This window comes from Podarcis pityusensis (assembly GCF_964106645.2).
Source record: "Podarcis pityusensis genome assembly, chromosome: 10".
NCBI classification, from domain to species: domain Eukaryota; kingdom Metazoa; phylum Chordata; class Lepidosauria; order Squamata; family Lacertidae; genus Podarcis; species Podarcis pityusensis.
Window position 1 is genome coordinate 35,897,016 of NC_138035.1, and position 10,477 is coordinate 35,907,492.

At 40.8% G+C, this 10,477-nt stretch overlaps 2 long non-coding RNA genes across 2 annotated transcripts; one reads left to right on the forward strand and one right to left on the reverse strand.

The window, feature by feature from the left end:
• Positions 1-1,826: 1,826 nt before the first annotated feature.
• LOC308486167 lies at positions 1,827-2,598 on the reverse strand. The gene is made up of 2 exons (XR_013990983.1): positions 2,461-2,598; positions 1,827-1,978 (listed from the first exon to the last, which is right to left on the reverse strand). It is a non-coding gene; the product is annotated as an uncharacterized lncRNA (long non-coding RNA).
• A 414-nt stretch (positions 2,599-3,012) lies between these two features.
• On the forward strand, positions 3,013-7,073 carry LOC308486173. The gene is made up of 2 exons (XR_013990990.1): positions 3,013-3,152; positions 4,866-7,073. It is a non-coding gene; the product is annotated as an uncharacterized lncRNA (long non-coding RNA).
• Positions 7,074-10,477: the final 3,404 nt, after the last annotated feature.

The following is a 10,477-nucleotide window of genomic DNA, read 5'->3' on the forward strand; positions in this document are numbered from 1 at the left end:
TTTCCCTCCATTCCTGACTCAATTCATGAAGGCCCAGAGTTCACAAACTGCAATGACCTTCTGGCAAGCTCTGTGGTTGCTGCATAAGCCACTCCACAATGTGCCAATCAATGCAATCAATGTAGGTCAGATATGGATGGGGCTTCGAGCTGCTGATTTCTAGTCTGCAGTAAGTAAAAGCTGGTGGTTTTTTTGCAATCGCTGTGACTACAGGCAAACGGGAGAAAGGAAGCGGAGCAGAGGTGTTGAAAACAGATGTTTAAAAGTTTCCTGGGCAGGTATTCCAGCAAAGGGAAAAAACAGTTGCAGGGTCTCCTGTGTAATTTTTAGGAAAACACAGTTGCACATCAATTGTCACTGAAGAGTAGCTGCAGTAAGGAGATGCTTAAAACAAAACACTGTAGAAGCAGGGAAGTGAGCGGAGCAAGTAGTTCCATGTTCCTGGGACTATTGCTTCAAAATTCTGGATGCCATTCCAATATTTGCACTTTCACTGCACTTCAGAAACAATCACATAGAGAAGGTAGAGCAGAACACGTGCTAGGTGGGGAGTTTTAGATATGGGAGAGCATTCAAACAAGCAACTGCAGTCTTAAATGTTTTAATCTTGGAAAGGTCCACTACATCCTTTTTCTTTAACTTAGATCAGTTCCTCACCAAACAATCTGCTGTGATAGCTGAAGTGGTATGGATACCACTGGGTGTATATTTTCTGTTGGTGTGTGTTTTATAGGGTGATATTGCAAAATCCCCAGTTGCACCACATTTTAAAATAATACCAGCATGAGGAAAGCTACAGTGTCAGCACATTCACATTCTTTCCAAGAATATCTTCAGTTTCTTCATACTATCTTCTGTTCATAAATTTATTGTTCTAGCCCAGGGGTCAGCAAACTTTTTCAGCAGAGGGCTAGTCCACTGTGCCTCAGACCTTGTGGGGGTTTGGACTATATTTTGTGGGGGGAAATGATGCAAGAGAACCACGAGCCCCGGTGGCTGTTTACCTGTGTCTTGCGAGTGGCAGGGGCTGGCAGCGGCGGAGGGATGATGAGCAGCACGTGAAAGGGCTCCAGAGAGGGGCTGCTTAAAATGGCGACCGCTCGAGCGCTGCTGCTGCTGACACCAACAAAGCCCAGCTCCCTTCCTCCTTTAGGCAGGGTGGGGAGAAGCTGGGAGGGAGGAGGCACCACTGTGTGAAGGAGAGGGAGGAAGAGGGAAAGAACACGCACACTGGTGAGCCATGTTGTGATTCCTGGACCATCCGCGGGCCGGATCCAGAAGGAAATTGGGCCCCATCTGGCCCACGTACCTTAGTTTGCCGACCCATGTTCTAGCCAAAGGCCATGACAAACTTGTATCAATAGTATTAATACCGAGCATACATCCATAATGTAAACCAACATCCAGGATGTATGAGAGAGACGATACCAGAAACACCAAGCTAAAATCTAGCTTGATTCCAAGAATATCAAACAAATGGTTACATTAGGTGTACAATTCTATGCACATATGGGAGTAAGCCACACTAAAATTGAGACTAACATCTGAGCAAACATTCCTAAAACTGGGTTTATAGAACTGTGTATTAAGTATTTCAACTGTTGGGGGGGAGGAACTGCTGAATGTGTGCCTAAAAATGCGAAGTATGTTGAAAGAAGAAGCCAAAAGTATTTGTGCAATACTGTGCCAGAATTTCTAAACTTGTAGGAATGTGAGAAGGGGAGATCAAAACAGTTCCTTAATATGAAGGCACAATTGACTTTTTGGTAATCTGAGGTTTGGAAGTTATCAATGTTTCTTTTATTGCAATCTAAACAGAATTGTAATTTCTTATTCCCTAAGTTTTATGATTAAGAATGAAAATTTCAATCAATTCTTACGTTGTAACTCCCTTCAGGCAGCCATGGCCAATGGTCAAAGATGATGTGAGAATTGTAGTCCAAAACATCTGGAAGGCATTAAGCTGGGAGAGGCTGACCTATATAAACATTAAACAAAATACAAATTATCATTTCTAAGCATAAAACTTAGGCGATATGAAATTACTATTTTGTTTACAATTTCATTAAAATAAATATTGATAACTTCTGAATCTCAGCTTACCAAAAAGTCCATTGCACCTTCACATTAAGGAAAGTGTTTTGATCTAGATCATTCACCATTAAGTATTTTCAGGATTAGCTCAAAACATTTTTTTTTTCATTATTATATACCACTTGATTGTAAAAAGAGAAAAGAAAAAACCCAACAACCGCAAAACAGCTTACAAAGAGTAAAATAAGAAAATTATCAGTAAAAACAGTCAAAAACAACAATTTTAAACATTTAAGTAATAACTATTCAATAAAACATTCAAATAACACTATTAATCTTTTTTTCTATACCCTCTTCTATCTACTTGGTGCAACCTCAATATAATTTTATATCTAAATGCAATATTATACACCAGGAGTCACTAACCTGTGTCCCTCCAGATATTGAACTAGAACTCCCAATAGTCTCAGTCAGCATGGCCAATGGTCAGAGATGATGGGGTTTGCAGTGCCCACTTTCCTGAGCAGAAGCCCTACTGAACGTAGTGAGATGTACTTTTGACAAAAAAATGCATAGGATTATACTGTAAATTATTTAATCTGTAATAAGGACCCACAAAGCCATTCACATAAAATAGCAAAAATCACAATGTAACCAATAAAAGCCTCAAAAGCAACAGTAATAAAACCTTCAATTGAATACTGTACAGTGGTACCTCGGGTTACATACACTTCAGGTTACATATGCTTCAGGTTACAGACTCCACTAACCCAGAAATAGTGCTTCAGGTTAAGAACTTTGCTTCAGGATGAGAACAGAAATCGTGCTCCGGCGGCGTGGCAGCAGCAGAAGGCCCCATTAGCTAAAGTGGTGCTTCAGGTTAAGAACAGTTTCAGGTTAAGAATGGACCTCCAGAACGAATTAAGCACTTAACCCGAGGTACCACTGTATTAAAAACCACTAAAAGCCTTGTGAAATAAGAATGTTTTCATTGCCCACTGATACTTTCACCTCCTTTGGGAAGAAATTCCATAACCAGGGAAAAAGGTAAAGGTAAAGGACCCCTGAAAGGTTAAGTGCAGTCAAAGGCGACTATGGAACGCTCATATTGCTTTCAGGCCGACTTCCGGGTTGGCGCCATCGCCGAATGGCGGACTCCCTCCGAGCTCCGGAGGGAGCCTGCTCGGCAGGGGCTGGGTCCTACCGCACCGGCGATGCGGGGACCCTTAAAAACCACGGCCACGAGGGCCGTGGACATGGAGACTCGGCTGGCACCGCTAGCGCCCTCCCGACTCGTGAAGGAGCCTTTTTAAAGGCTACGGATCGGGTGCCGGGGAGAAGCGTGGTGCTTTGAGTCCTCTGCTATCCCTGCCGAGCGCAGCCGCATGCCATCCGGCGGAGAGCGCTGACTTCTTCCATTGAAAATTCGGACTTTTTAACAACAACCCGTGAGTAATTTGGAAACTGGGTTTAAAAGGAGGAAAAAAAAGAATTTCTTTTCGAATTGGACACGAGCGGGGGGGGATCCAAAAAGGAAGTCAGTCCCCCCCCCATTGTAAACCTTTCAAGACAAGGACGGGGAAACCAAGGTCCAAAAAGATTTGTATTGCTGATAAAAACTAAGAATTCCACGATGGGGAATTATAAGAACTGTGCTGGAGGACGAACTGAGGGAGAAGAAACGTAACCCCCCCCCCCTGGGAACCGGGGTGATTGAAGAGAGAGCCTGGTGAAAAGAGTCGGAGATTTTGACAGCTGTCAAAATAGCTGTCAAAGTCGGAAAGCAGAGAGGATTTTATTATGAGAACTTTGCTGGCTAAATTTGTTACAATTTGCTACAACTTGTTAAAACTCGGATACAAAATGGCGAAAACATGGACAACAATCGGACTTTTGGACTAGAGAAAACAAAGTTACAACAATCCCCCTAGAGGAGTTTCGGGACATTACAAAGATGGTCGTAAGTGGAAAAATACCATTGGAATTTTACAGGACTGGTTATCTTCTGGGAAAGCTGCAAAACGGAAATAATATTTTGTCTACAGGGTGTTCAGCTAAAGGAGACAATAGAATTTTCTATTGAAGAAAGGAAGGGACTGAACGCAAGTTTTTGTTCCTGAATAACAATAATCCCTGCAGACTTATTAAGCTTCTGAATTAGAACGTTTTAGCAGCGGAACAAGAGGAAACTGGACTACAATTTGGAAAGAACAATGGGGGGAGCTTTATTAAAGATTTGAAGTTAAGTGTTTTAAAAATAATTGTGAAGGGGGGAAAAAAAAAAAAAAGTCAGCAAGGAATTGGGGGAGATAGGCGATTTTTGGATTGTAAGAATTCCAGGCGGATAACATGGTTTGGTGGCCAGGGGGAAATTAAACCGGGGACAGGGGGGGAGAACTAAAATCCAAAGGCTTGTCAACTTCTTTTTTTTTTTGAACTGGCTTTGTTTCATCTATTATATCTTTCATCTTTTATTTCTGATATTTCTATTATGTGGGGTGTCTTTATTATTAATAAAAAAAGGGAAATTGTGGAATAAAAATGGGGTGGGCCCTGGGAAAGAAATTTTTTGTTTTTCATTAAGGGTATTGATGAGGAATGTAGAAATTTTAAATTCGAATAATGGTCTAAACAAATTAAGTTTTTAATTAGAACCGAGAGCTTGTGGAGCCAACAACATGAAAAAGGAATATGGTAGGGGTGGGGGAAGGGGGGAGTCCCAGAAAGTGGATATATGAAAATAAGGCTCTGAATGTATTTTAATTCTTACTTTCTGTATTTTTGAAAATTTTAATAAATATTATTTAAAAAAAAAAACATATTGCTTTCAGGCCAAGAGAGCTGGCGTTTGTCCACAAACAAGACAACTTTCCGGGTCATGTGGCCAGCATGAAACACAGTTTACCTTCCTGCCGCAGCGATACATATTTATCTACTTGCACTGGTGTGCTTTCAAACTGCTAGGATGGCAGGAGCTGGGACCCTGAGCTCACCCAGTTGTGGGGAATTCAAACCGCCAACCCTCTGATCAGCAAGCCCAAGTGGCTCAGTGGACCACAGCGCCACCTGCATCCCTGATACTTTCACCTCCTTTGGGAAGAAATTCTACAACCAGGTACTGCCCAGAAAAGACCCCATTTCACATTTCCAACAACCAGACCTCTTTTGGAGGTGAGACAACAGGGCCTCTTGTAATATTTCTTGTGTTACACTAGGACTTCCTGTGTTACAGGGCCTTCTGTAAGACATCCTGTGTTACTAGTTCCTGTGCAACTCCTGTAAGTAGAAGACTTCCTGTTTAAAATATTTTAGAAAAGAATAAACATGGTTTGTACATTTATGATTGACTTAGTAGACAAACAAGCTTAGTTATGGGACATCTTGCACAAGCAGACCATTATGCAACATGGAGTACACTAATTGCTATGTAGAACATCACAAACCACAATACAGTAATTGCAGAATATTATCTTCATGGCAGTCAAGGGTGATGGGTGTAAACACCAGGCTGTCGTTTCACATACACTTTCTCTCTCACACAAAAGTGAATAAGGTATCAACTGCAAACTATACTGTGATACGCAATGGAACGCAATCTTACATGGGAGAGTAGGAGATACCCTGCCTTTCAGCATCATAAAAGCTAACACTGCTACTGTGGAGAAAGTTACATTACTCTGACTTCTGAGACTTCTCATATGTATACATTCAAACATGCATGCGTGCATAGGTGCATAGGGCAGGTTGCCATTTCTGGTGTATATGATGACTGAACAGTGGTGAGGTCTGGGTAGATCTGGTTTCTGAGAAACTTATTTTCAGTCTACCCCTTCATTGGTTCTCAATGAGTAGATTTGCTGTCTGTACAAGTAGACTGGTCCAGATAACATGTTTTTATATATGGACTTATTTTAAATGTTGGTATTGTTTTATATATGGACTTGTTTTTAATTGTTTTATACATGAAACTGTTTGGCACTTTCCTTGTTTTATGGTTGCAACTGTTTTATTTGTTTTATAGTTGTGTATTTTATTATTGTAACTCACCCAGGGATTGGGTAAGAAATCTAATAAAATAAGCAAACAAATACCCTTTTACTCACTGATGAAGTCTTCATCCTCCTCCAACCCTTAATTGCACTACTGCTATATAATCAACTTTACAAGCCTGCCAAACACTGTATTTCCCTAAAAAACAAAAACCATCAATGTGCAAGGATAATAAAACTGGAATACATACACTACTCTAATCCTCTCTCCCTAGCGAAATGGGTTTAACAATGCTGGTTTACTTTGAAGGACCATAATCCATGGTCTCAGCTACAGCCCAATCCCTTGCAGGATGGGCATAATGTATGGATTTAACACGCATTGGCAATGGCAGAAGAAAATGTTTACAAACATCAGGGAGGGAGGAAATCACATTTCCACCTATAAGATCTCAGAAAGATCATGAACTCCTCTCTTTGCTGTTACCATTTATTTTTGGGTTGACAGGCTTCTCTCAAATCACAGGTACACTAATATCTGAGCTATCTGAATTGTTTTCTGTGGGACAGCAGTCCAGCAGGAAAGCCTAGCAGAAAAGGCTTGAAAACAAGTCAAAAGCTTCCATCTCTTTGAGTCTATAAGCAGCAGGTATTTCAATCTAGCCTTCTTGTTGTCTAATTGCCCATGTTTGTTTTCCATTGTATCAAATCATTGCTATGATTTCATTCATTAGCTAAAAGCACTGAACGGCACCATCAGGCTAGTTTCGCAGAAAACAAGTGAGGTCTGCAGTTTCTGCCTCACATATATCTCAGGTCCTAGGAACTTAAATCTTAAAATGGTAACACTCGGAATCTGGAGATTTCCATCTGGGTGATGGGAAGTGCTTCTCCTTACCCTACCTGCAGACACCCATGGCTTGAACTTAACAACGGGCTGATAGATGTCTGTGTTGGTTGTGAAGACATAGTTGATTTTCATGTCACATTCCTTTGAAGCACCACCTGAAAATGTGGGCGTCAGCTGAGGAGGAAGATTAGTCCAGGCCCTGAAGAGATTTCCCATGTTTTATTTTTTTATCAGACGAAAAGAGAGAGGAAATGTTAATGCATTTTGCCAATTTACCTGAAATTATTACATATTTTAGAAAATTAAAAATGTAAAAAGCTTGCTATGCTGGCAATTTGCTAAGTGTTCTCTTTAAGATGTTGGTTATAAGTGAAGTACATCCCTCACTCCTGTGCACTAGCAAAATGAACAATGTGGTAGAGAAACTTCATGGTGGGTTCAGTGTCTTTTTCAGAGTGCTTGCATGTGCTGTGTCAGCCATTCATTAATTGCTAGTCATCTCTCTGCTTTGCTAATGCTCCCACAAACCTTTTAATTAGAAAAGGATAATTAGGGTCTTTGCTGCCAGTGAAAAATCATCTGGTGCTTACCCAAGTTTGATGCATAAAAGCTTGTGTCTGTGTACAAAAAAGAAAAGGCACAATCACTTTATTAGTGAGCCTTCAAACAAATTCTGTTTAAAAATGTATTCAGTGTTAAACAAGGGACACAGTTATAGAAGCTTTATTTCAGAAGAGAGTCCCCCACAAAAAAGTCATATTAGAGTGCTGTTGGGCTCATGTCCTACTTGTAAGTTTCCCATGGGCATCTGGTTAGCCATTTTGAGAACAGAATGCTGGACTAGGGAGGCCTTTAGTCTGATTTAACAGGACTTTTCTTACATTTTTATAGCATATAAGTGGAACTTATACAAGTCCAAATAACCTCCCATAAACACTCCTTGATTTTTTGTTATGGGTCTTGTCCAGCTTTGCAAAAGGAACACAAATGCATGACTGTTTTTATTAAATACTGCCTTGTACATTCCTGCTTTGAAATGGATTGTCAGTACAGTATTCTACTTAAAGAGAATACAGATCATGAACCAGATCAGAAGAGTAATTTGAAGAGGTGGAGGGGGCCATGGTGGGTGGGGGTGGGGTATGATCTGTATAAAATGTACCGTATTTTTTGCACCATAACACTCACTTTTTTCCTCCTAGAAAGTAAGGGGAAATGTCTGTGCGTGTTATGGAGGGAATGCCTACAGGTGGCATGCCTACGGATTTTCCTCCTCTAAAAACTACGTGCGTGTTATGGTCGGGTGCGTGTTATAGAGCGAAAAATACGGTAACTTGAAAAAAGAGACATGGCACATACTTTTGTAAACCAAGAAATCTTTAATAAAAAATACATTTTAAAAAAGAAGAGTAATTTCAATTTCCTTAACAGATCTTAGTGTTTCGCTTCAGCTTTCCAAATGTTTATTAACATTAGATTAGGTTCATTTTCGGTTCAGATAAAAAACGTAATAGGGCTTTCTAAGGCTGACACCAGGCCTGGCATGCAGCACACTTGGGCATGTGCCAAAGCCTAATGGCCCCATCAGGGCCCACTGCCATCATTATTGTTGCTGGGTGGCAGCAGCAACCACCGCTGCAGCTCCTGTTGCAGGAGCCTCCTAAAACCTGGAATCATTCTCTGCATGAGCAGAAACCCTATGGAGTGAGGATAACTTTCAAATCCTGGAGACAGAGGCCTACATACATACCTTATTAATCACTTTCTATCAAGCATCTCAAAGCAATTCACTGCACAATAAGAATATATAGAGAACAATTGCCTAAATATAAAACAAGCAAACATGTAAAACAATGTCAAATGCGATAGATACCAACTAGGATCTCCACTTAGATGGCTTGTTGAAGGAGGAAAGTCTTAAAACAGAAAGACAATAACGACGGCACCAGTCTGATATGTAATGGGAGGGAGTTACAAATAGGTGCTCCCTACGACCCTATTCCAATATCGTGTGAAACAGATGTCTTTATAAGATTGTATATGCAGGAGTGTAGTGATTGGCTGAGAATATAGGGAATAAGATGATCTCTTAGGTATCCTGGTTTGAAGTTGTATAAGGCTTTGTAAACCAGTACCAGCACCTTGAACTTAGCCCAGTAGCTAATTGGCAGCCAGGGCAATTTTTTCAACAGCAGAGTAATGTGATGGCAATATTTTGAGCTGCTGAGCTGACACATTTGGCACTAGCTGCAGTTTCTGGGTCAACCTCAAGGGCAGCCCCACTTTGATTGTGTTAAGAGTATCCAGTCTAGAGGTTACCAGTGCATGGACAACTGTTGTCAGGCTATTCCAGCCCAGAAATGGCTGTAGCTTCCTTTCAGACAGAGCTGTTAAAAGGCACTCCTAGCCACTAAGGTTGCTTGGGCCTGTAGTGACAGTGGTAGATCCAGGAGCACAGTCAAACTATGAACCTGCTCCTTCAAGAAGGTATGACCATTTTCAAAGCAAACGATCTGTATATGTTTAAGTTCTATGCAGACATTGCACTGAGCATAGAGTACGTGGATTCTACCTCTATATGGGTTCACTCAACTGGATATGTTGTGAAAGCATGGATTATACATTATCTATAATCGATACCATTTTCTTGACAGAAGTTCTTGGTATTTTATAAAATGATTGTTAGGAAAAACCCAGCAGGTGCAGTTTTTCCCCAGCATGACAATGTGGTGATTGGATAGCTTACACCCTTCAGTTTCATAGGCACTGTTGGATAGTCTCTCAATGTGTGAAAATCATTTGTTCCAGAAACAGAGAACAGAGAAGCAGCAGCAGAAGGCTGAGACTGTTTTGTCCATGCAAGGACATTTTCTGTGGGAACTGTAACTATGAGCATGAGCACTATGCAGGGCCGGATTTACCGGTAGGTTTGATGAGGCCATAAGCTACTGAAGGTAATGGGACCCTTTATATGTCCAGATGTACTTTGTCAACAACCAATTGTCGCTGTTTTTTGTGTTGAATATTGTTGGACTCTAAGCATGCCTTGACCATGGCAGTGGTGAATGTCTGTATATATTTGCTACCAATATGTTTTTATGTCTGTCAAGTAAACCTCTACACTTGACTGAATCTTTATGATGTCTATGACTGTTTATTGCCTACTGTGTGTACCTTCAACCCCAAAGACGCTTCCAAGGGAGGAGCTGCATTGAGATGGAACTCTGTTGAGTATGGATACTAGAACACATGTGCAGCGAAAGTGATGCTGGACTCAATCCTTTCTAAATCATCCATCAGAGGTTGATGGATTGATCTAACAGGCACAGATGGAGGGATCAGATAAATTGGTGGAAAGTGTACAAAAATTGTTTTTGTGCAAATAGTCATTTTGCCTCATAAAGATTCCATCAAACTCAAGAGCCTATGAAGCATCTTTTGCCTAATGGATAACAGTAGATGTTAAAAATAACACCTCATCAGTCTTCTTAGGCCTAACTGCCTTTACATGCAAATATGTGTAACAGATTTGCCATAGAAGACAGTCAATTTAAAGAAGGACAGCTTTGTATAGAGGGAATATGACAGGAAGCGATGGGGCTAC